Genomic DNA, 26,655 nt, shown 5'->3' on the forward strand with positions numbered 1-26,655 from the left:
CAGTCTTAATTAGTATAAGCATGAGTCCTTTATTCTCCCTGAAACACTGCCAAGTTCAGCTTTTCCCTCAGCAAGGGGAAATTTAATTAACATTTTGTTAATTTCTAGAACTGTTTCAATTTGCCCTTCTCTGGGGTTTCTACCTGCTCAGAGAAGGAGGGAAAATGTTGATAGATAAAGAACACAGTAGAGGAGGCATTAAAATTAACATGGAAATAATCCAATTCTCAGGATGATTCAGAAAACCTAGACTGTTTTTGGAAACTAATGTGGCAGGTTATATATGAAGTATTAATCCATAAATAGGGAAGGGGAGCTGTGAGATAGCCCTGCAATTCCTTTGTTTACCCTGTAGCTCCCATGCCTCTTTAAGCTAATCCTGACCTCTGCTGCCCCAAGAAAGCTAGACTGTAGTTGAAATGCAAATAGGAACAAAAGAAGTTAAATTTTAGCCTTTAAGCTTATGGGGCTGAGGTCTTGCCATAAGCAATAGATCTGGAAGAGTATTTAACCAGCCATTTCTTCCATTCCTCCATTCTCCAATGGGGCCAGCAAATAAAACTTGATGGATTCGAAGGGGTGGAAAGAGTTTGGAGGAAGGAAAGGACAGGACAGGACAGGACAGGACAGGACAGGACAGGACAGGACAGGAAAGGAAAGGAAAGGAAAGGAAAGGAAAGGAAAGGAAAGGAAAGAATTAGAAATGATATGGGAGTCCTATTCTTTGCCCACCTCAGCCAGAACTTGTAGGATAAAAAGAGAATGAGTGGTTCTCCCTCCTAAGCCTAAGGATCTGAGACAGATCTCAATGAGAAACCCTCTGCCTTTCAGGTTGATGGCCACAGAGGGGAATGGCAGACTGAATGATGGGCTGGAAAAAGCCCTGAGGTTCCTCTCAGTCCCTGAGTGACACAACAGAGTGTCTAAAACTCCATGCCCCAGACTCCAAGAGAGACACAGAAATCAGCAGGCAGAGAGAACTAGAGCTCTGAGGGTCCCACAGTATAGTCTGCAGAACTCTGAGATACTCTCAAGATTTTCATCACTTGTGTCTGCCCTGTATACTCCCCTCTCCTTGAGTATGGCTAGCATGTGTTGAATATGACAACATTTTACAACTATGATGAAGTGATCTTATATGGCAAGGGTGAAGGGAATTTGAGGATGTAATTAAGGTGCCTACTCTGCTGACTTTGAGTTAATCAGGAGGGAGATAATCTTGGGTGGGCTGATCTAACTAGGTGAGCCCTTTAAAAAGCCTTCCTTGAAGGGAGAGATTGGAAATGAAAGAGAATCTTCTCTTGGCCTTGAATGAGCAAATAGCCATGTTGTGAGAAGGGCCTTTTGAGAGGGCTACATGGTCCCTGCCTGTCAGCTAGCAAGAAAATGAAGACCTTAGTCATATACCACAAGGAAATGAATTCTGCCAACAGCCTGAGTAAGCTTAGCAGTAGATGCCTCCCCAGAACCTCCAGGTAAGAATACAACCTGGCTGACCCCTTGATTTCAGTTTTGTTAGATGCTGAACAGTGGACCCAGCTAAACTGTGCCCAGACTTCAGACCTGTAGAAATTGTGAGATAACATGTGCCTTATACCACAAGGTCTGTGGTCATTTGTGATGCAGCAATAGAAAACTAATTCACGCAGCCAGAAATGACAGGATGCAGGATTGTATCTGAGGCTAAGGACTGGATGGGAAATGGGTAACAGCTCTGTGGATGCTGGCATGGATGGAGACATTGAAGGCTCAGCAAGGCAAACACTTTCTCAAGAGACAACAGCAAAGACCTGAACCCATTTAACTAAGACACAGAAATCTCTCACCTATTTGGAAAGGCATTTGCAACTCTCCCCAAGCCAAGCTTAGCAACATTAAAAACAAAAAAACTATGGAGGGAGGTGTTACAAATCCTAAATTTGACAGAATTTAAACCTGCAATTTATAAGAAAAATGTCAAAAATGTCTGTATTTATCTCTAAATGGTTGGATTATGACTTCTGCCTCAGACAGGGGTGCCTGGGTGGCTCAGCCAGTTAAGCATCTGACTCTTGATTTCAGCTCAGGTCATGATCTCACAGTTCATGGGATCAAGCCCTGCATCAGGCTCTGCACTGACAGCAAGGAGCCTGCTTTGGGTTCTCTCTCTCTGCCCCTCCCCTGCTCGCTCTCTCAAAATAAATAAACAAAAAATATTTCTGCCTCAGACAGAATAAGGGCTGAGGCTAGAAATTTTTAGTTATGGAGGGAGAGAGAAATTTCATTTTACACAGTCTAGTTTGTGGCATGCAACATCCATTTCCACCCCCACCAATCTTCTAGTGGAGTTTTGCCTCAATAAGCAAGGCCATCCTAGAAAAACACAAAGTCAAGGGTAAAAACAGTCTCTTCTCCCCAATACCCTTACCTTAAGGAAACCAGTTTAAAATGAATATTAGGGGCAGCCTTAAAAGTTGCCTCAGAGGGGCGCCTGGGTGGCTTGGTCGGTTAAGCATCTGACTTCGGCTCAGGTCATGATCTCACGGTCCGTGAGTTCGAGCCCCGCGTCGGGCTCTGTGCTGACAGCTCAGAGCCTGGAGCCTGTTTCAGATTCTGTGTCTCCCTCTCTCTCTGCTCCTTCCCTGTTCATGCTCTGTCTCTCTCTGTCTCAAAAATAAATAAACGTTAAAAAAAATTTTAAAAAAAAAAAAAAGTTGCCTCAGAGACTTCCATAGTAAAATAGCAGAAAAAAGCAAGAATGCAGACCCCTGCCCACTTCAAACATAACAAAACGAACACCAGACAAATGTTAAAAGCCAGCAGCACTCAGAGGAATGGACACAGCTTCAAGGCAGCATTTGAAATAAGGATTGGACAAAGAGAAATAGAAGATTCCAGGAATCAAGGTATGCCTCCTCCCCCTGCATGCCCTCTCACCCCCTACCTATACCCCACCCCCATGCAAGCAATCCATAGGACAAAAGGTGAGGTCACCAAGTCCTGGGGAAATATCACTAATTTCTTCAATGAGGCAAGAAGTAAATGGAGAGGGAAAATAGCAGCCAGGGAAATAGCCAGAAAATCCCATAATAAGAGAATCTTCTTTACTATAAGTTGTCATTTTATTCTTTCTAGCCAAAAGAAAGCAAGCAAGTGAGGATCCTACCCAAACTACATAAATAACATCAAAAAAAAAGCTTTGAGAAAGATAAACCAATAGAAAGATGGGTAAAATTCACAAATGTTTCCTAAGAAAACAAAAATTATAAATATGTTAAAAAGATGCTCAATCTCATTAGTAATCAGCAAAATTCATTAACACCACAATGAGATCTTACTTTATACCCAATAGATTGGTAAACATTAAAAGGAATGGCAGGGGTGCCTGGGTGACTCAGTCAGTTAAGCTTCCGACTCTTGATTTCGGCTCAGGTCATGATCCCAGGGACACGGGATTGAGTCCTGTGTCAAGCCCCATGTTAGTCTCCACACTGAGCCTAGAGCCTGCTTAGGATTCTCTCTCTCCCTCTCTCTCTCTCTCTCCCTCTACCCCTCTACCCCACTCGTGTGCCTTCTCTCTCATTCTCTCTCATAAATTATAAATGAATGAATGAATGAATGAATGAATAAATAAAAAGAAGCATGGCTAAAATCCTTGAGGAGAAAAGCAGGGAAAAACCTCTTTGATCTTACCCGCAGCAATTTCTTACTCAACACATCTCCAGAGGCAAGGAAAACAAAAGCAAAAATGAACTACTGGAAACTCATCAAAATAAAAAGCTTCTGCACAGCGAAGGAACAATCAGCAAAACTAAAATGCAACTGACAGAATGGGAGAACATATTTGCAAATGACATATCAGATAAAGGGTTAGTATATAAAATCTATAAAGAACTTATCAAACTCAACACCCAAAAAACAAACAGTTCAGTGAAGAAATGGGCAAAAGACATGAATAGACACTTCTCCAAAGAAGACATCCAGATGGTGAACAGACACATGAAAAAATGCTCAACATCACTCATCATCAGGGAAATACAAATCCAAACCACAATGAGATACCACCTCACAGCTGTCAGAATGGCTAACATGAACAACTCAGGCAACAACAGAAGTTGGCAAGGATGAGGAGAAAGAGGATCTCTTTTGCATTGTTGGTGGGAATGCAAGCTGGTGCAGCCACTCTGGAAAACAGTATGGAGGTTCCTTAAAAACTTAAAAATAGAACTACCCTACAACCCAGCAATTGCACTATTGGGTATTTTCCAAGGAATACAGGTATGTTGTTTCAAAGAGACACATGCACCCCAATGTTTATAGCAGCAGTATCAACAATAGTCAAAGTATGGAAAGAGCCCAAATGTCCATCGATGGATGAATGGATAAAGAAGATGTGATATATGTATATACAATGGAGTATTACTTGGCAATCAAAAAGAATGAAATCTTGCCATTTGCAACTTCTTGGATGGAACTAGAGGGTATTATGCTATGCAAAATTAGTCAAAGAAAGACAAATATCATATGACTTCACTCATATGAGGACTTTAAGATACAAAACAGATGAACATAAAGGAAGGGAAGCCAAAAGAATACAAAAAGAGGGAGGGGGAAAAAAACATAAGAGACTCTTAAATATGGAGAACAAACAGAGGGTTACTGGAGGGGTTGAGGGAGGGAGTATGGGTTAAATGGGTAAGGGGCATTAAGGAATCTACTCCTGAAATCATTGTTGCACTATATGCTAACTAACTTGGATGTAAAATAAATAAATAAATAAATAAATAAATAAATAAATAAATAAATAAATAAGGCATGGCAATAACAAGCATGGATAAAGATGCAAAGGAATAGGGATTCTCATAAATGCCAGTGGGAGGATAACCCTGGAGAGCAATTCAGTATTGTTTGGGGTTGGAGAAACTGATACCACATTTGGGTGTGCTGCTCTGACCCTTTCATCAATTAGCCCTAAGTCTACTAGTTTTGAGGGGGGCCCAGAGCTAAAGAGCTCCCTGCAGCAGCCACTATGGAAAACAGTATGGAGGTTCCCCCCAAAAAATTAAAAACTACTATATGATTCAGCAATTCCACGTCTTAGTATTTATCTGAAGAAAACAAAAGATATATGCACCCCCATGTTCACAGCAGCAGTATTTACAATAGCCAAGACATGGAAACAACCTAAGTGTCCATCAGTGGATAAATGGATAAAGAAAATGTGATATAGCTATATATACAATGGAATATTATTAAGCCATAAAAAAGGAAATTCTGCCATTTGTGACAACATGGGTGGACCCTGAAAGCACTGTGCTAAAAAAAATGTCAGGCAGAGAAAGAAATACTGCATGATCTCACTTACATATGGAACCTAAAAAAAAAAAAAACAAAACTCATAGATACAGAGAACAGATTGGTGGTTGTCAGAGGTGAGGAGTGTGGTGGGCAAAACGGGTAAAGGGACTCAAAAGGTACAAACTTCCGGTTATAAAATAAATAAGTCCTGGGAATGTAATGTACACCATGGTGAATATAGTTAGATTTAAAAAAAAAAAAAAAAAAAAGGACCTCTTGAGAGGTCCTTAGCTTTGATCCATTCCACCCTCTCCTTAACTGCTCATTCACCAGTAAATTCAGGGACAAATAGAGTGTCTGTAGTAAACAAAGACTTGTTATGCAGCATCTGGCAAGCCCTAATAAAAGAATCACAGCCAAGACCCCTACAGTCCTCCTTTGCTGATAACTACTCACCTTTTAAGAAACTATTCCTAGCTTGCTACTGGGCCCAGTTGAGACTGTTTCAGCAAGACCCCAACTGCCCATCATGAACCAGGTGCTATTTGATCCACTGTTTCAATTATCTGCTCCTGCCTAACAACTCATCCCGAAACACAGTGGCTTAAAACAACAAACCAGATAACAGAGTTCTCTATGCAACAATCATAAAGGAAAGATATACTCAAATGCTGACTTTTAAATATCCTCCTGATTTTTATATCACATTCATAGATTTTAATAACTTAACCAATGAGCACCTTCTGCCTCACTGTGTAGTTTCCAGATTTTTATGGACTTAAATATTTATGTAAATTGTAGGAATGAGGATCTGTACAAACTATAGGAATAAACTGTAATAAGAAGTGGAAAGTCTTTCCTATATAAATCTTCACTTTCCCAGAATTACGATACCCAAAAAAATTTTGGAACATGGTTACTCTGTAATCGTAATGTAAATGCAAAGTAGTGTTATTACATACTTTCAAGCGAACCCTTACTAGGAAATCAACCTGGCAAGCTTTGGCTGTGGAGAAAGATGGTAAATACATCTTAGTCTCTCTAGTATTACACTCTCAGCTGCATCTTCCCCCAGATAATCACAGAGATGGGTCTCCTAAGAGTTCACTTTAAAGAAAAGGAGATGAATGAAATGACAATAACCAGAACTGAACAGATGACTAATCTCCTGGCTCCTACAGATAAGTTATGTACTCTCTTATGTATCAGCATCTGGAGGCACATTCATGCTACATCTGTACAGCCAGACATTGCCAGACAAGATGAGCAGAATAAACCAATCCATACACCCTCTGACACCCCAACCATCAAAAAAAAAAAAATCTTTGGTGAGATTTCCAGTTAAGATTTTTAGTCAAATTTCAAAAACCCACCCAAACACAGCAAGTCTACTAGAATTTCCAGGGTAAGAAGTAAATAGTTCACTATTTCTCTTATCCCATAAAATCAGCAGAAATTTTGATTACTCAGAAGGTAAATCTTATCCTGCTCTGGATTACATCCAACAGAAATTACATATAACTATTTCAGGTCACTACAGCCATTTAAACCATTTCTACTTCAAGCTGATGAAATCAAGGTCAATGTCAGTCCCCTGGTGGATCAGGCAGCATCTCTCTGTTCTTTGAGCAGTATTGGACCCTCCAGGGAGCATCCCACAAGTACTATCAGAACCAATCTCATTGCCTTGCTTGGTTGGCTCCTTGTGTGGCCTCTTTAAGGACCAGAAACACAGCAATTCAGAACCTATTCTTCACTACTTGACCCACAACTTACCCTCCTATCCTTGTTATTAATTGTTAAATTACTTATTTCATTCTAGGCTCAGGTGTGGGTATCTGAAACCCTTTGTCTCCCAGCTCTCTGCCAGAAATTTGGAATGATCCTCTCTCCTTCACTGTCTCAAATCTGAACCTCTTCCCACTTAGCACCAATATAACTGCACTTTATGCCCTGTAATGTACTTGTGGGGCTCCCCTTCCACCTCATAAGACGTTAGAGCACTGTGCTTTCTTTGTTCATTTTGGTGAACTCAGTGCTTAACAAAGGGTCCTCACATGTGAGTTTCTCAATCAAGGTTTTTTTGAGTGGATGACCTGACTTCTTGATGATAGCCCCAAATTGAACTTCTGAATTTAGCTTCTAACCACACTTTGTTTCCCAATGTTGGGGCCTTTTGCTTAAATGCTGGCCTGGACTTCCCTTAGTTGCCCACCCCAGCTCCAGAGCCCTTGGATCAAGGGAATGTGACATTCTGTGAAATCTTGCCATTTGCAACAATGTGGATGGAACTAGACTGCATTATGCTAAATGAAATAAGTTAGAGAAAAATATCATATGATTTCACTCATATGTGGAATTTAAGACACAAAACAGATGAACATAAGGGAAGGGAAGCAAAAATAATATAAACACAGAGAGGGAGACAAACCATAAGAGACTCTTAAATACAGAGAACTGAGGGTTGCTGGCGGGGTGTTGGGTGGGGGAAGAACTTAAGGAATGAGGGACATTAAGAAGGAAACTTTGTTGGGGGCACCTGGATGGTTCAGTCAGTTGACCACCCGACTTCAGCTCAGGTCATGATCTCACGGTTCATGGGTTCAAGCCCTGTGTCAGGTTCTGTGCTAACAGTTCAGAGCCTGGAGGCTGCTTCAGATTCTGTGTCTCCTCCTCTCTCTGCCCCTCCCCCACTCACACTCTGTCTCTCAAAAATGAATAAATGTTAAAAAAATTTTTTTGTTTAATTTAAAAAAGGACACTTGAGATGAGCACTGGGTGCTATATGAATCACTAAAAATAAAATTAAATAAATAAATAAATAGGCTAAACTGGCAAAAAATAAATTAATTAAATAAAATAAAAGTTTTTAGAAGATAGCGTGACATTCTGTGGCTCCCTCCTGACTACAGCCAGCCTTGTGCTACCCAGCAACCCTTCCTTCTATCCCAAGAGAGAAATTAACGTCTCCCTGGACACAAAGGTAGAACACAGATGAACCCATGCAAAGGTATTTCCACTATTAGAAATACAGTTCTAAGTGGTGCTATCTGATCTGCCAAAGGCCACATACACAGTTGAGCACCTACCAAGTGATAGGCACTATGCTATGCCTTATCCACATCCCATTTAACCTCATTCTATGGGTTCTATGAAGATTATTAATCTCCATTCTACAAATGAGAAAAGTAAGATTTGAAATTTTGTGTAACTAACCAAAGATGACATAGCTAAGTAAGTAGCAGGGTTGGGATTGACACCCATGCCTGTCCAACTTCAACACAAACACCAATGCTGTTTCCACTATACCACTAAGCCATAATACAGTGGTCATAAAAACTGAGCTCTACCAAGTATACATAATATTCTTGAAACAAGGAAAAACATACCTTCAAAAGACACTAAGACTAAGAAAAGAGTAAGGCTTGGTAAATAAGGGGGAAAATCCTTTGGTCAAAGGAATTTGATGACAGTTAAGATAGGCATAGCAATGCAACACATTATAACTCTAGATGAATTGGATTAATGACAGTGCAACATGTTACTGAATCATAGTGAGATTTAAAATAATTAGGAAAATCAGACTGGCCTTCAAAAATAAGAACCCCTGATTCTTTTTAAAACATAACACTATACGAACAAAGAGAACACTACATAAGAACTAAGTTAATTATAAAATTGTAATCGTTTTTCCCACTCTGCTTTTTCAAGCACACAAACTGTCTCATTAGTTGGGAATATTAAATAACCCAGGCCAGAAGTGACTAGCATGCAAATAACTGTGCAACACAAAATGTTCTCCTACAATCAGATGACTGAGCAAGATTATCAGAGAAAGCATTTTCACTTTCAGATAATCTTCGAATACTTACCTAGAGAAAGTATTTAACTATTTCCTTGATCAAGTGACGGATAGCAGTGCAGACAAAATTACATGAGGGGGAAAAATGTTTTAATATATAAATCTGGGCTCCCTAATGTAGTGTCAAATCACCTCTGATTTGCCTCCTCTCCCCAACACCCCTTCCCAACTATCTGACTGCCTTGATTTATTGCCATCATTTTAAAAAAATGTCCACAAGTCTACTTACTCAAACATTCCAGCCACACTGACCTTCCTTCAGTCCCTCAACTGTGCCAGCTCTTTCACTCCATCTGCCTCAGTTTCCCCCAAAATATTCGTCACTTGGCTGCCTCCCCATTCTCCAGGTCGCAGCCTCAGAGTGTTACTTCCTTGGCAAGGCCTTTCCTGACCACTGAGTGTGAAGCCATCTCCTACACACCTCTGTCTTGCCCTACCCATCTCTCTTCCACTGAAGCACTGGCCACCCTCAAGAAAGATACGTTCCTGTGTGAGATTACTTGCTTAACTCTCTCCTACGCTCACCCCATGAGGATAGGAACCTTGTTATTTTGCTCATCACTGTTTGTCCACAATCTGTATAGTGTCCATCAGCTTAGTAGGAACTAGAAAATATTTGCTAAGAAGTGGATATACAGGTGTCAAATTAAGGGGAGTATTTGGGCTAGAGATTTCAATATAGAAGTCATTAGCATATTGATGGTATCCAGAACCATGAGGCTCACATTAAAGAATGTTCCTGAAATGTGTGTAAAATATTTGTTTTCATAAATAGCCTATTTTAAAGGCAGATAGAGAACTTGGTATTTTCAAGGCCGTTGTGAATCATTTTGTAAAGAAAATTACACTACATTTTATCTTTTGAGTAAATCCCTTGGTCTAGGTTGGAAATTACTTCATGCCAAGTTCAGTTATACCAGGTGAATTAAAGTCATACCTAAAGCCCCCCCAAAAATTTGATAAGTGAGTCAAAATGCATAATATCCCTATGTCTCTTACCAAGTGAGTCATCTATCAAAAAAAAAAAAAAATGCTATCCCCAAACACACCTTTTCCATTACATTGTGACTGGCTCTAAACAAGCCATCCCTTCTAGTCCTACACCAGTTAAGGTGGTTTTTATTTAAATCAAATATTTTCAGAAGTCTCATTTCTATTCATTTTTCCTACCCCTATAAGTTATCATTTGATAAAATCTTAATAATTCTGACCATAATAACTGATTTGAATCCACATGTGACTTTTCAAAGTGGTACTTTATATGTTCTGAAGTTACGGCTTGATGTGTTTTTAAAATCAGGGGCGCCTGGGTGGCGCAGTCGGTTAAGCGTCCGACTTCAGCCAGGTCACGATCTCACGGTCCATGAGTTCGAGCCCCACGTCAGGCTCTGGGCTGATGGCTCAGAGCCTGGAGCCTGTTTCCGATTCTGTGTCTCCCTCTCTCTCTGTCCCTCCCCCATTCATGCTCTGTCTCTCTCTGTCCCAAAAATAAATAAACGTTGAAAAAAATAAAATAAAATCAATTTTGCAACTATATCAGAAAACTTAATGTCTATACACATTCAATTCATTGTTTTCCCAAAGCCACCTTTTTTAAAGGAAATTTTATGTATTGTTTAGTTGTACAACCATGTTTGCCATTTTAGAACCATCTGATTCCTGCGGTGCCTGGGTGGCTCAGTCAGTTAAGTGTTGGACTCTTGATTTTGGCTCAGGTCATGATCTCACAGTTGTGGGATCAAGCCCTGCAACAGGTTCTGTGCTGACATCACAGAGCCTGCTTGGGATTCTCTCTCTCTCTCTCTCTCTCTCTCTCTTTCTCTCTCTCTCTCTCTCTCCTTCTCTCACTCTCTGTCCCACTCACCCCCCAAAATAAGTAAACAAACATTTAAAAAATCTGATTCCCTCACAAGAAGATTTCATGAAACTGTTACCCTTCATCCCCTCTAATCAATCCACTACCAACTCCTGAGGTTTTATTTCCAAAATCTCTCTCGTAACCATTCACTCCTCTCCATCTCTACCATTTCTACCATAGCACCATGTCTTCTGGCTGGGGAGTGCTGCAATAGCTCCTCACTGGTCTGCCTACTCCCACCTCAGCCCCTCAATCCACTTTCCATGGCCAGGATGTTCTTGCCAGGCTCTATTCTTTCTAGCCCCACCGTGTCATGTCAGTCTGCTTCTCACACACACACTCTCTCTACTGTCCAAGCACAGTGACCTCAGAGCCACCTGGCCACTGCCTGCTCCCCCCGCCACCACAGGCCCTTTACATATGTTGGCCCCTGGGCCAGGACATTCTTCTTCACTTCTTTGTCTAACTCCTCCCATCCTTCAGATTTCAGCTGAAGCTTCACTACCTCAGGGAAGGTTCCCTGTTCAATGAACTCTGTCAAATCCCTGATGCAGACCTGCAGAGGACCATGAACCTCTATTCCAGAGCCCTCTTTACAGTTACAGAGGTGAGTTACCATCTCTGCCCTTTAATAAGACTGTAAGCCCATCAGACAGGGCTTGCATTTGTTTACCTTCCTACCACAGCAATTAGCCCCTCCTTAAATATTTTTATGGGAACTCTTATTACTCCCATTTAACCAAAAAAAAAAAAGGAAACAGAGACTCAAAGAGGTTATATATTTTGTCCAGTGCCACAGTGCTCCTAACCAATAGAACTAAAATTTCAAACTCAGGTTCACACAAAAGGCAAAATGGCAAGAACAATATAATTAATCTTATTAGGAATACATACACAAGTGGTCCAGAAGTAGAAGATAATATGCATGTACAAAAAAAGTTATGTTAAGGTGGTGATAACATTGTAAGGTGCTTTTTATTGTTGGCTGTGGTTTTTTGTTTTTTTGTTTTTTTTTTACTTTTTCAAAATAAAAAAAATTGTCATTCTAAGAGTTCAATGTCTCTTCAAAGCCACTTTCCTTCACTTGTGAACCAATCCATCCACTTAGGAATCATTCCTGCTCACAGTAGGTGCTCCCCTGCTCTGCTCTAAGTCCACCATGGACCACTGCTGGATCACAGGCCTCCTAGATAGGATGCTACTGTTTCTGTTGGGTCTCAGGACAGAGATGACTGTGGGGCAGGACCCACATCCTTTTACTGCCCCATCCCTGGATTCTTCACTGTACCAATAGATCAGACTTCACTCGCAGTTTAGGTATAGCCAAAGGAAATTATAACGTGAAGGGTAAATGTTTTTTAACCACATGTTAAATAAGACTGCCATTAAAATCTAAAGGGAAAGCATAAAAGTTAAAACCGTTCACAGAGCTGTCCTGTTGGTCACATCCTAGTTTCTAATCTTGCTCCCTTGTCTTCAACAAACCTCCAGACTGGGACACTCCATCTCCTTTTGGATAACCTACCCATTAAGAACTGGTCTTGTTCTAGAACACCTTCTCCAATTCTCCACCCACCCCAGTTCTGAGTAAACTGTAAGATGTAGTAATCACTCAACAAAATATTTCCCTTGATCTGAGTTATTCCAACCAGAAAATCATTACTGGGGACTATTTTACAGCCATTCAAGGTAGGCTTTGGCAGCTCATGCCTGGCTTTTTGGGGTCTCCCCATCACTGTGAGGGGCAATTGAGCCTTCCTGTACTTCCTGATCATCCAGTAGTTAATTATTGGCTCAAAAGCATATTCACCTCCCAATGACAAATATTAAGACTCAGAGTCAATATAGCCCAAATCTAGACAAAAAAGTCTAGTGGTTTTCCCCATGTATGTAACCTGCCCCTCTGTCTGTCTACAGTAAAGACAGCAACTTGCATTATTGCAAGGAATTCCCTCTATTCACCCATTTACTTTCATCCTATTCCCTGGGGCTTATCAATGAATAAGAAACACCTAAGAAACAAAAGCCGTTTACCACTTGTTGGTACTCCTTAGCTAAACAAAACTCCAGACGAAACCATGAAATTAAAATGTTTTAATTTAATTTGTGGATCAAGTTTTTGAGACAGGTTCTCTCCAGCAATCTGTCAGTTTATAGTTTAGCTGAATATATGGAATCCTAGGTTGGCATCTATTAAGTTATCTTCCACTAGCATTTTAAAGATGATAATCCATTTCCTTCCAGCCTCTATTAATGCTGATGAGAAGTCTCTATCAGTTTAATTGTCCTTAATAAGTACTCTGCTTCTTCTATCTAGAAATCTTTAAGATTTTTTCTTTGTTCTTGTTCTACAGATGCTCCACAATGCTTCTAGATAGAAATTTGGCTTTATTTATCTTGACCCAGACTAATAGTCTCCTTTAATCTGAAAATTTATTCTTTTTTTCAGTTCTAGAAATTATCAGCCACTTCCTTTTGGATATTGCTTCTTCATTTCCTCTCTTCTGTTCTTCTTGATCCTATTAAATATATGTAGAAATTTTTCATTCTAATTTCTTTCAGATTTTCTTTCTTTTCTGTACACTGTATTGATTTTCTCAAATCCATCTTCCAATTTACTATTATATTCAACTACGTCTAATCTATTGTTTAACCTATTAAGGTTTCATTCCAATGTCTCTTATATTTTCAAAAGTTCTACCTAGCTCTTTTTCTAATCTCTGGGTTCATTTTTCATACTCTCTTATTCTTCTATCAGCTTTGTTCCTTGTCTCTTCTCAAAAATGTTAAAAATATACTACATATAAAATCTATTTTAGATAGTTCTAAAACCAGTTCTTGTGGTGTCAGTTCTCCTATTAGTTGTACCTGCTGGCTCCCTCAGGGGTTATGCCTTTCCTTGTGGATTTGCAATGTCATTTATCTTCAGCAGCACTGTTTCTGTGGGATTCCCATGGATGATCTCTGGTCATCTCTAGAGAACAATCCCATTTGTCTGCTGAAATTCAGTTTTTAAATCAGTATGTATGTTAATTTTTCAACTTGGCATGCCACAAGAATAATAAATCACATTGCTACTCCCAGCTTTCCTGGGCTGGTGAGCCACATTTGTCTAGTACCCATTCATTGGGTTGGGCACAGTTCTACAAGGCTTCTGACTCCATGCAGTGGTCTCAGTTCCACTACCTTGTACAGTCCTGAGACCTCATCTCCTCATCATTCATTTTTATGAGTGTTAAAATTCCAGACACTGTCCCAAAAGGACTTTATCTGGATCTACAAACCTTAAGTTCTACTTCAGCTTTGTAACCCCTTGCCACTCTAGCTTTGCATTTCCTCTACAATTTTTGCACGTGAAGATTTCCATGTGTTTAAGTCTGGTTCCACTTTTCCAATTAAAATTAATTTAATTTATATTACATTTCTTTTTTTCAAAGTGAAATGCTTCTTTATCTTTAACATACTATGGGAGGCAAAAATTATTGCATAATCTCCATTCATGTGGAAAGACAGTGTGAGGATTAACCATTCTCAAAAATAAACGTTCCCTACAGTTGGAATTAAATTTTGTGGAGAAAGAAAGAGGCAGGACCTATCCCTGAATGAGTAGGTCCCAAGACTCAGGTTGAACACTTTATATCCCAAACCTATGTAACCTTGAACCTAAATGAAATACCTTGTCCTTCATCACAGTCTATCATAACCAGAGGCTGTCAATCTGGATCCTCCTAGTTGTCAAAGAAGTAAATATCCCATTGACTGCAACATCTCCAGGACTATTAAAATTGTTTTCAAGATGCTGGGGGTTTTTACTACCCTTTGTCAGGCAGAATTTGGTCATAAAAACAGAAGCCACACTAGATTTTTTAAGTAAGAAAAAGTTTAACATAGGGAAATAGAGGTTTTTACCACTGTTGGAAGGCTGGGGATCAAATGTCGTTTCTGGACATCTCCAAGTGCAGGGAGTCCACAGACACCTTCAGCAACAAAATGGGCAAGCTTCACAAAGTTTTTGCTGCCACTGAGAGCCTTCACCAATAATCCCAGGAGGATGTTTAATAGCCAGGGGGCAAACTGCTAATGAAGGCATGCCTGCTATAAAATAATTGTTTCTTTCCTTCCACCTTCTATATCTCAGTTCAGGTAGGCTACAGGCACCCGAGGAAGCTACAGCAACTGATTTACCATGTTGAGAGAAACAAGAGATAGGAATGGTTTGGGATAGAGATGGTACAAAGTGTGTAAGAGAAGAAGCTGCAATACTAACCATAGCCATAGTAACATTAGCCTTCTCTCTAGAAAACATCATATGGGAACTTAATGCATGAAACAAAAAGCACAAGTAAACTATTCTTTCACAGATTTTGTAATTTGCATATAATGTGGTATCAAAGACCCATGACAGAAACAAACCTAGAAAAGAAAGATAAAAAGGAAAATACCTTCACAACAACAATGATAATAGCTAACATTTACCAGACACTCATTCTGTGCCAGACAGTGTGTTGAGTGCTTTACAAATAATGTGAGTTACTTTGGGTCAAGAATATTAATATTAAGAAAACATTTAAATGGATAACTTTCTTCAATGGCCACAGTTCTTATTTGTCAAAGCATTATTTTAAGTCTCTTCTAGGCTATGCCTGAGGTGTTTAGAATCAGAGTCTGCTCCTGTCTACTAAGAGTTTAGAATCAGAGTCTATTCCTGTCTACTAAGAAAAAATTTAGGCTAGGGTTTATCCCACACATTGTTTTCACCATTTGTTAAGTGGAGATGGAAACCCATAAGCCTAACAATGTTGCTTAGAAACTACAAATCAGCATAAAATAGCACTCTACAAGGACACTAGGACCACAACAATTTGACAGTTCTGCAAAGACACAGTCCAGCACACTTTGGATAACTGCTTCAGGGCTAAAGCCTTCTCAAGAAGCTCCCTCTAAATGCCTTAACCCCTAGTTTCTTTTAGGTGGTGGAGCAGTCCCAAAATAACCATCTCCTAAGGTGAAATTTATAGTATAAACAGTCACGAAAAACAAGAATGGCATATAATTATAAGAACAGCTGAGGACAAGAAGGACCTTGTTGAGTTTTGTTCATGGCGAGGAAAACAGTGATAGGACCTCTTGGGGGCAGAGGGTATATGCTCATTCCTTCCATAGATATGAGACTAGATATTAAGTACCAGCCATTACAATAGATGGTGAGAATGCAATGACAATAAGACACTATCTCTGCTCTCAAGGGGCTTACACTCCTGTATGGTAGGAAAACATAAAATGTAACAAAGGTAACTTGAATTATTTGTCTACTATTTTCTTTCTATAAAATAAAAACAGGTTTTGTTCTGCACTGGGCCTGTCATGTCTAATAGCTCTTCTAAGATAAACTGTCTAGCATCTCATTGCAGCTGAGGCAATCTCAGTTGGTCTTGTTTTGTATCACACAACCTGTTCAACAAGGTCCAGGTAGCTCAGTTCAGAGGAGGGCATTTAACACGAGAGCTGCTCATCTGCAAGCTATCTGAAAAAACTGAAGCTAAAAAGATGCATATGGAAAGACAAAAGGAGGGAGTGGTAAATCACAGCTTCAAGAAGACTAAAACAAGTAAGCAAAAGCAGTAAGTAAATACAAATCTAGCACAGAAAGAGAGGAAGCCAGATCCTCTGGATCTGGAAGGAAGAAGATATAAGAAGATACAACTGATAACTTTAACTTCTGATTGATGAAGTTACAGGACCAGATTTACTCTCCCATTTGAAACAACTAAAAACCCAGACAAATATATTAAACAACAGTTTTCAAGATACTGGACATCAGGCAATGAGGGGCACCGATTCCTAAAAGATGGGAAAGAAACAAGGTGAGCCCAGCCACTGCCCCAGCCTCATGCCTCAAGAGAGTTTCCAGACACTCAGGAATAGGAAACCCAGGTGAAGCCTGGCAGACTTCCTGAGGTGATAAGACAGACCAAGTCAAGGAGACCTGACAAAAGACAGTACCAGAGAAAGAGAGCTAAGCAGATTAATAATTCTGGACATCTAAAGAGGGTTCTCCTCAAATATTCAGCTGGATACCGATCAGAGCATTTGGGTGAGGAAACTACCTAAACCTGAAAAAAAGGCACACTAGAAATTATTAGAGGTAACTCTTAGGATACTCCAAAGAAACAGAACCAATGGGACATGAATATATAGAGTAAGAGATTTATTTTAAGGAATTAGCTCATGCAGTTGCAGAAACTTGGTAAATCTAAAGTCTTTGGGGTAGGCCAGCAAGCTGGAGAATCAGGGAAAAGTTGCAGTTTGAGTCCCAAAGAAATCTGCTGGCAAAATCCCTTCTTGTTCCAGAAGTCAGTCTTTGTTTTATTAAGGCCTTCAACTGACTGAGTGAGGCTCATCCACATTATGGAGAGTGATTTGCTTTACTCAAAGTCTACCAATTTAAATGTTAATCTCATCCAAAAACCAACTTCACAGAAACGTTCAGAATAATCCTTGACCAAATATCTGAGCACCATGGCCCAGCCAAGGTGATACATAAAATAAACCATCATAATAACAATACCTGTGCTTACACCTATCCAGGAATAGGGCCTCTTTCCACCAGCCACACTTTAAAAACAAAACAAACATGGGAATGCAAGCTGGTGCAGCCACTCTGGAAAACAGTATGGAGGTTCCTCAAAAAACTAAAAGTAGAACTACCCTACAACCCAGCAATTGCACTACTAGGCATTCATCCAAGGGATACAGGCGTGCTGTTTCAAAGGGACACATGCACCCCAATGTTTATAGCAGCACTATCAACAATAGCCAAAGTATGGAAAGAACCCAAATGTCCATCGATAGATGAATGGATAACGAAGATGTGGTGTACACACACACACACACACACACACACACACACACACACATACACAATGGAGTATTACTTGGCAATCAAAAAGAATGAAATCTTGCCATTTGCAACTACTTGGAACTGGAGGGTATTATGCTAACTGAAATTAGTCAGTCAGTGAAAGACAAAAATCATATGACTTCACTCATATGAGGACTTTAAGAGACAAAACAGATGAATATAAGGGAAGGGAAGCGAAAATAATATAAAAACAGGGAGGGGGACAAAACAGAAGAGACTCATAAATATGGAGAACAAACTGAGGGTTGCTGGAGGGGTTGTGGGAGGCAGGATGGGCTAAATGGGTAAGGGGCACTAAGGAATCTACTCCTGAAATCATTGTTGCACTATATGCTAACTAATTTGAATGTAAATTTTAAAAAATAAAAAATTAAATTAAAAAAAAAAAAGAAAGAAATACCTGGATTCAAGACACAGGTATTCTTGTAATGGAATAAAAAGAGCTTTTTCACATTCAAAAATAAATAAATAAATACATACATACATACATAATAAAATAAAAACAAAACAAACAAAAAACTCATATTTCATAGGGCATCAGATAGACTACTTAGAAGGGTCTTGCCTCAGTAGTAGGAAAAATTTAGCTCTAGACTGAACTCTATTCTGGTCCTATCTAACAAAGATTAAAAGTAAGACCCACAAGGATCAAAATGTTTCTAAGAAACTTAACTACAGAACAAACAGTAACATAGAACAAGAATATTTATAGGACTACAAAAATATCTCACACCCAAGAAGTTAAAACACAATGACTGGCATCCAATCAGTAATTACCTGGCATGCAAAATAAAGTAAGAAAACATAGCCTAGGGGTGCCTGGGTGACTCAGTGGTTAAGCGTGTGACTTCAGCTCAGGTCATGATCTCTTGGTTCGTGGGTTCAAGCCCTGCCTTGGGCTCTGTGCTGACAGCTCAGAGCCTGGAGCCTGCTTCAGATTCTGTGTCTCCCTCTCTCTCTGCCCCTCCCCAACTCATGTTCTGTCTCTGTCTCTCAAAAATAAATAAACATTAAAAAAAAAAAGAAAGAAGAAAATATAGCCTATAAAAAGGAGAAAAATAATCAAAACTGATACAGAATTGACACACATAATAAAATCAGTACACAAATACATTTTAAAAGTTCTTATAACTATCATGTCAAAAAATTTAGAGGAAAGACTGAACATATTAAATAGAGATATGAAAGATATACTTTTTAAAGATGCAAATTGAACTCTAGAGATGAAAACCACAATACCTGAGAAGAAAAATACACTGGATGAGATTAATAGATTACACATTCTAGGAGAAAATGTAGTAAACTTGAAATATGGACTAAAAACATAAAACCCAATTACATATTGCCTTCTAGAAATTCACTTTAAACATAAAGATATAAATCAGTTAAAAGTAAAAGGGTGAGAGAAAATATATGATGTTAACACTAACCAAAATAAAGCCTCACTGGCAATAATAACATCAAACGAAGTAAAATTCAGAGCAAAGAATGTTACCAGGGACAAAGAGTGTCATTTCATAATGATAAATAGTTCAGTTCCTCAAAGGACATAATCATCATAAAAGTTTATGACATAAAAGTTAGAGAGGGAGAGAGCCAAACCATAAGAGAGTCTTAAAAACTGAGAATAAACTGAGGGTGGGAGGGAGGGGAGGGTGGGTGATGGGCATTGAGGAGGGCATCTGGTGGGATGAGCACTGGGTCTTGTATGGAAACCAATTTGACAATAAATTCCATATATTAAAAAAAAAAGAAAATATATTTAAGGGATGAAGGCAAAATAAAGTCATTCTCAAATGAAAAAAAAAAAAAAAAAGAGTTGCATACTCTACCAACAAGCCAGCCAGGCACTCTTAACTATACACTTTAAATATGTAGAGTTTATTCTATGCCAGTTATACTTCAATAAAGCGGTTAAAAAAAAAAAAAAAGACACACCAAGATAAACAAAGCTCATCAGAGCATCACAGTCACAATTTACAGAGTCAAAAACTGATGTGATTGTAGATAGGAGACCCACAAATTGCTCCTGCTTAGAACCTGCCACAGACACAAGCCTCCATGAAATTCACTTCTCTGTTCTTATGAGCTCCCTTTCTTCCTCACTGCTACATGTAACCTCATAATGAAGCTTCTGCATAATCTGAAGTTAACCTGATTTGACTCTCTGTTTCTTAAACCAAGGATCCAAACTAAAAAGTTCGTTAATGTAGAACTGGAAAGTCAAGGCAGGTGGGCAGAGTATAAGAAGTATGATTTAACTGGTTGATTCAAAGGAATTCAAGTTTTTAAACTAAATGATTCCTGTCTCAGAAGCCAAGAACTTGTAAATATGAATGAGAAAGTACCATTGTGTGGTATTCAATAAATGTTGAAATACTGTAAATCTCTGAAAAACTCAGTGTGAACTAAAAAAAGAACAAAAGATAAAAGATGGGAACCAATATCTTAATTTCCCAAATTTGAAAAGAATAGATTCTATAACTTTCAAATCATGAATTTGATGTCAATTCCAGGAAGAATTCTGGAAGTCACAAAATAAAGCAGCATTGTGAGTGCACTAAAAAAGAGCATCACTAAAACCCAATATAGCAAGTCACGGTACTCTGAAATCATTTACTTTATGATAGAAATTTACATTCTGAAAGATCAGCAATGTGTCTTTCTCTTCTATTAAATGTTGGTTTTTCTCCAGAATTCTATCCATAGCACTGAGGGAAGTTGCTAATTTGATAGGATGTAAACCTGGAGTTTCTAAGAAGAAATATGTGGGGACCCCTCCTGGAAGCAAAGAAAACACAAAGAAAAACAGAGCCAAGCAATGAAGACAGAGTTCAGATGATATATGAACCCCTAGATCTCCAGCTGTAGACAGAGGTAGACCTAGCTCTGACTTTTTCATTGTTAGTCAATATCTCCCCTCCCCTTATTACTTACCTAATGTATTTGTTTACATATTTATTCATTTTGGCAAGTGGTCTCTCTGCACTTCATTTTATCAGACTCAGTTAGGAGCACTGTGAACCACTTTGGCCACTGACTTTCTAAAAACAACATTGTGAAGCTGCATTTCATCCAAACCAGGGTGGTCTAGGTGGTGAAGATTCTCGAAACTAAGCTAGATAAGAAACTGAAGATGTTTACCCTGTGGGAAAGCAGACACAATGGCTTCCTTCGAATAGTTGAGAGGATCTCAGGTATAAAAGTGAATAGATTTGTTTTGGAGTGCCAAAGAGTAAAACTTAAAGGAAGTCAGATTTTAGCTCATCTGTGCTGATCTTTGGGCTTAATTCATTTTTTGCTCATCTGTGAAGAACCCTGAAAAGGATATTCATCACTCCCATCCTTTCCAACAGTGAGATTCTATGATATCTCATAGATAAGATAAGAATAGATAAGATAATATATTTTATTACATATTCCTCTGATTACTTTTAAAGGTAGGAATAGCCCTAGATAAAATTCAGATATTTTCTGAGTGTTTCCTTTGTGCCAGGAACCATGTGACTTTATACATTTCCTACATCACTCCATCCCTAGAAATATGGCATCCTGGCAAGGCTAAAACCATTTCAGTGCTACCACTTTTTCATACAATTCATAAAAATACACTACTTTTCTTCTTGTTAAAAATACAACAAGTTCAGGAAATAAAATGTAGTTCCTGTTTAATCTGCATACCAGATTTGGGAAAAGACTCAAATACTCCTCAGTTAGCCCATAATCCAATTTTCCCCAGTGTGCAGCTGGGCATTTTAGAATCCATGTTAAGTGCTCATTCAACAGCTATTCTCCCTTCTTTCTTGCTGGGAGAACCCTGGTGTGATTAGATCAGCCTCAATGGGTGTCCTCAGCCTCAATGGGTGAATCATACATTCATTTCATAAATGTTTACTGAGCACATACTTCTTATGTGCCAAGAACTAAAGACTCTAAAGATGCAAGTGAGAAGGCAATACCCTGTCTTTTTTAAGTTTTATTTTAGTAGAGAAAGACAAATCAGAAACAATAAATATATTAACTAAGTAAATTATATGGTTAATTAGAAGATCAATGGCATTATGAGGAAAATATAGAGCTTGGTAAAGGGAATGGAAGTGCCAGGGTAGTAGCAAGAGGCAAGTTTCGATATTAAATATGATGATCAGGATAGACCTCATTGAGTAAGTGAGATTTGAGTAAAGACTTGAAAGAGGTGCAGGAGTGAGCCATGCTGATGTCAAAGAGAAAAACATTTAGACACAGGGCACAGCTAGAGCAAAGATCCTCAGCAGGAGTATACCTGGCATGTCAGAGGTATAGCAAGAGGCCAGTCTGGCTGGCTGGAGTGCAGGGAAAGCAGTTGATGATAAGGTCAGAGATGTCACAAGGGTCCAGATGATGCAAGACCTCGTAGGCATTATGGAGTCTTTGGGTTTTACTTTCAATGAAATGGGGACACTTCAGTGGGTTTTGAGCAAAAGAGTGACACTCTTGAATCTAAAGCCCAAGCTGATGGCTCTTTCCACTTTGCATTTATCCAGTTGTTCCCCTAGCCCCACCATCCAAAAAATCAAAGAAGTCATTTAGGGTTCGACCAATCTGCAATAAAACGCCAAGTAGGAAATAGCAGCAAACAAAACTTTTTCTGTTTAAATGTGTAAATGTGGTAGAACAGGTTTTCTTCCTCCCTGCTTCCCATTTACACGCAGTAACACATTTAATCATCACAACAACCCTGCAGATTAGGTATTACTATAGTTTTTGTTTTGTAGCTGAGGAAACTGAGACAGAGAATTTAAGTCACACAACTATTAACTGCAGAGCCAGAATGGAAATCCTCCTGGCTGACTGATTCCAGAGACTGGGCTCTGAATCATTACAATAAACTGTTTAAGTTTATTAAGTTTATTATCTACTAATGGGTAGATACCTGCCAGGAATATCCAGAGGCACTTTCCTGTCCCAATTTCTCTCCATCCTAAATGACCATTCACCCAGACCAGACAGAGACTGACCAGACCAAGCCAAGTCCCTGGGGAAAGCACTGTTCCATGCAGGAAAGCAGTGGGAGAGGGGGAAGATTCCAGAAGAAAGAGGATACAAAGGAGGGAGAGGAAGATTTTTCCCTAAGGACCATAATAGACGTCACTACATGGCGTGACCCTGAGTGTCTAGAACAAAGAACTTACTCTCTTGGACTCAAAGTATAGCTTTTGACCTTTTCCTCAACAATTTTATATGATTAACTGGCAACAATAACATTGTTAATAATAGGCAGTAGGACATCCCTCCCACAAAAAGGGCAGAACCCTGGAGTTACGTAAGGAACGTGGTAGTGCAAGAAACTCATCAGATTGGGACATTTTACCCAAAGCCCCCCTAATGCCAGCCTTCTCATAACAATTAGTAACACAGAGACTTTTGAGTTGCAATGTGAATGTCTCACACAGTTATTTTACCTTCAAAGAGATATTTTTCCTAAGAGGAAAAATATAAACCTGAATCAAAAAAAATTTTCTCTTTTTTCCTTCCAAGGTCACCCCCTCAAATGAAAAGTACAACTTTGTCCAGCCAAGAAGACAAAAATTAACTTAAAAAAAAAAAAAAAAGGAGGTTACCTGTAAAGCCCTACTCCTTGGGTAAATTAGGTCAGGTATCTTGATTCTGTGCCTAACACACAGAATATAGTCTCTTGAAAGATTTAATACCTCTTTCACATCAGGCCCAGTACTATTTCCCTTACAGCCAGTAAGCCCTTCAGGGAAAGTCAGTTACTCTAAGGTTTTCTTGCAAAAAGAACTCTGCTTTTTACTGATTCCAAATACTAGTGTCTCTGACCTCAGTGGTTCTCAAACTGCTAGACTCACTCCTTTCTATAGAAAATATTTTTCAACGCCCATATATAGTCCTAAAATGAAATCCATACAAAATTGTAACCTACCTACACTTATAACTTTTGAACAGAAAAAAAAAATGCTTTGACTATAACACAAAGGAGGAAAAAAATAGAATTTATAATAAAATAATGTATATGCCAATATGCTCAAACACAGCCACACCAGAAGACTAATGTAGTCAATGCATCTACATGTGGAATCTATGGAAATTTGACATCTACTACCAAATTGATTAAGGTCTATTGTATTGATGATCTGAATGCTGAAAGTAGCATGGCCACTAGGCAATGTGGTTTTCCAAAATGGGGAACAACTTGGTAAAGCTTGAAATAAATCAAGTATACTCTTCCTTCAATTTACAATTATTTTAGTTTTGGAAAATGCAGCCTATTTTTAAACCATGCAAAATATATTATGAGTTTATGTAAAATGTTATTAGGCTCTAGACTAATAATTATAACAAGTTTTTACCTACCCAAGCAACTGATGAAGCAACTAAAAGTTATGTAGAACATCAAACAATTCTTCCTTGTGTAGGACTGCCCTGCAAATTGCAACTTTCTAATATCCCTAACCTTTGTCCATAAAATCCCCACTATCCCCTCAGACAACCAAAATACCCCCAACTTTCCAAAGTATTCTCTAGGAGACAGTATCATTCCTATTGGTGACAATGCATACTCTTCATGCACTTATAAAAATAAGCACATTTTAAAAGAAATTTCACTTTAAAGCTCAATATCTCAGATTTACCTTTGACTTTACCATTATCTGCATCAGAAAAGTAAAAAAATGTCTGAGTTTTGGAATCATACCTGGGTGAAACCTCAATTTCACCACTAACTACCTTGGTGACCTTGAACAATCCCCTAACCTCTCTAATCAGCAGCTCTTCTCCTATAGAAGAGAAAACTATGTCTTTACAAAAGGACCACAAATATAACTCAACCCAAATCAGTAATGTCTTGATTGTCCATAAACTAATCTGGCATTTCTCTCAGGTTCCCATTCACTCACTGGTTAATGGGGAAAGAATTAACTATATGTCCAATGCAATTTAAATTTAATCCAATCTGATAATTTAAATGATCCCTTTAGGCAGTGTTGAGAATCTCTAGGGGAAAAGTACGTTCAGGCTCTCAGCAGGACCAGCTTCGTAGGTCTGAGACCTGTGCAGTTGCACATAGTCCTGCACTTAGAAAGCCCCCACAGCTGGTTTAATGCTCTGTCACAGTCTTAAGATTCTTAATTTTTGAACAAAGGACTTGTATTTTCATTTTGCACTGGGCCTAGAAAAGTATGTAGTCAATGCTGGCCCTCAGGCACCTGCCTCCCTCCCCTGCTTCTCTCCCTAAGATGATATCTGGATATCTGAGGAGAAGGGCATTGATGGGTCCTCATGACTTTGAGAGAAAGAGCCTCCTATCTTCATGAATGTCATTGGCGTGCATTGGGAAGTTACTACTGGTCTCAAGACATCAGCCATTATTCACTGGGTGCACCTTGCTTGGTTAGGACCAAGTAACACCTCTGTATGTCTCAGCCTTACCCCTACTATGTTGGCTATAGACTGTGGAGTGACTACTCTGGTCCTCACCAAGTCTACTGGCCTGGCATTCCACCTGCCTTGTCAGGGCAGGGTGGGCAGATGGTGCCTCAGAAGGCCTTCTGGCTCTTGTCACGTCATCTACAAAACATGGGACTTGGAGGAAGCATAGGAAAACAAAGCCATAGGATCTCCTTCTGTTTGTGGTGCATAGCCAAGTTGTTGTGGTCATACTCCCAAGTTGGTACAGGTGAACAGAACAAAAATGAGATTTCCAGGGCCCCCAACTTGGAAATGGGCAATATCTCCCCTCTTTGTTCTTACTATTACTCTTATTTTTGTAATACAACTTCTTTCCAAGCCATGGGGGAAAATTACAAGACACATATCACTATCTTCTACTTCTATTTCTTTCCACAATCTCCTTGGCCAAGAAAGGTATGTGGAGGTGGGGGACGTTTTTACTTTCCTAACATCATATCCTCCTACTTGTTTTTTTTTTTAATGCTTATTTATTTCTGAGACAGAGACAGAGCATGAGTGGGCGAAGGGCAGAGAGAGAGGGAGACACAGAATCCGAAGCAGGCTCCAGGCTCCGAGCTGTCAGCACAGAGCCCGACGCGGGGCTCAAACTCACAGACTGCAAGATCATGACCTAAGCTGAAGTCGGACGCTCAACCAACTGAGCCACCCAGGCGCCCCATATATCCTCCTACTTCTTGATGCTAACCTCGTGAAGCCTTAAGTGTATATAAGTGTGTCTTCTCTATACAATGGATAGCCCTCTATGATCTGAATTTTCTGGGCTCAGCTAGTGATGTGCTAAATGGGAAATAAGATAATTAAGCAAACCCCCTATATGCACACATGGCTCAGAAGTCAATAGTTCACTTTCTCTTTCTCTAGCCAAGTAAACCTCATGGCTCTCCCATAGAACCTTTTGCAATAAAACATGATGTAAGAAGGAAATGAAAATATACCCATTTAACATTTGCAAAAATATTAAGCCAAGAACATTTGTTTTGCAGATTGGTTTCAAGTTTGGGTTTTTAGGTTCCTTCCCTTTCAACAACTCTATCTTATTATTTTGCAGTTAATTATTGAGTTTATACAATATCCAAAGCACTTAGAAAGAGAGCCTGCACATGACTATTCAGGGATGAAATCGGCTCTGCTCTAAACTTCCTGCCTGGGTCCCAGCTCTATGCCTTTCCTGAATGGCCCACTAGGACCTCAGACTCAGCATCTCCACAACTGAATCCATTCAACTTTTCCCCAAATGAGCTTTCCTTCTTGACTTCCTTCTTTTAT

General features: G+C 39.2%; 1 protein-coding gene and 1 long non-coding RNA gene across 2 annotated transcripts in view; one reads left to right on the forward strand and one right to left on the reverse strand.

Moving 5' to 3' along the window:
• Positions 1–26,655, reverse strand: part of GIPC2 (GIPC PDZ domain containing family member 2) — a 191,279-nt gene that overhangs the window by 39,040 nt on the left and 125,584 nt on the right. The gene's annotated exons all lie outside the window — the stretch shown is intronic.
• The window catches only part of LOC144617083 (uncharacterized), a 29,001-nt gene continuing 13,244 nt past the window's right edge, over positions 10,899–26,655 (forward strand). The window contains exon 1 of the long non-coding RNA XR_013557103.2: positions 10,899–11,604. This is a non-coding gene — a long non-coding RNA (uncharacterized LOC144617083). The remainder of the gene's footprint in view (positions 11,605–26,655) is intronic.

This window comes from Panthera onca, chromosome C1 (genome assembly GCF_046562875.1).
Source record: "Panthera onca isolate mPanOnc1 chromosome C1, mPanOnc1 haplotype 2, whole genome shotgun sequence".
Classification (NCBI taxonomy): Eukaryota; Metazoa; Chordata; class Mammalia; order Carnivora; family Felidae; genus Panthera; species Panthera onca.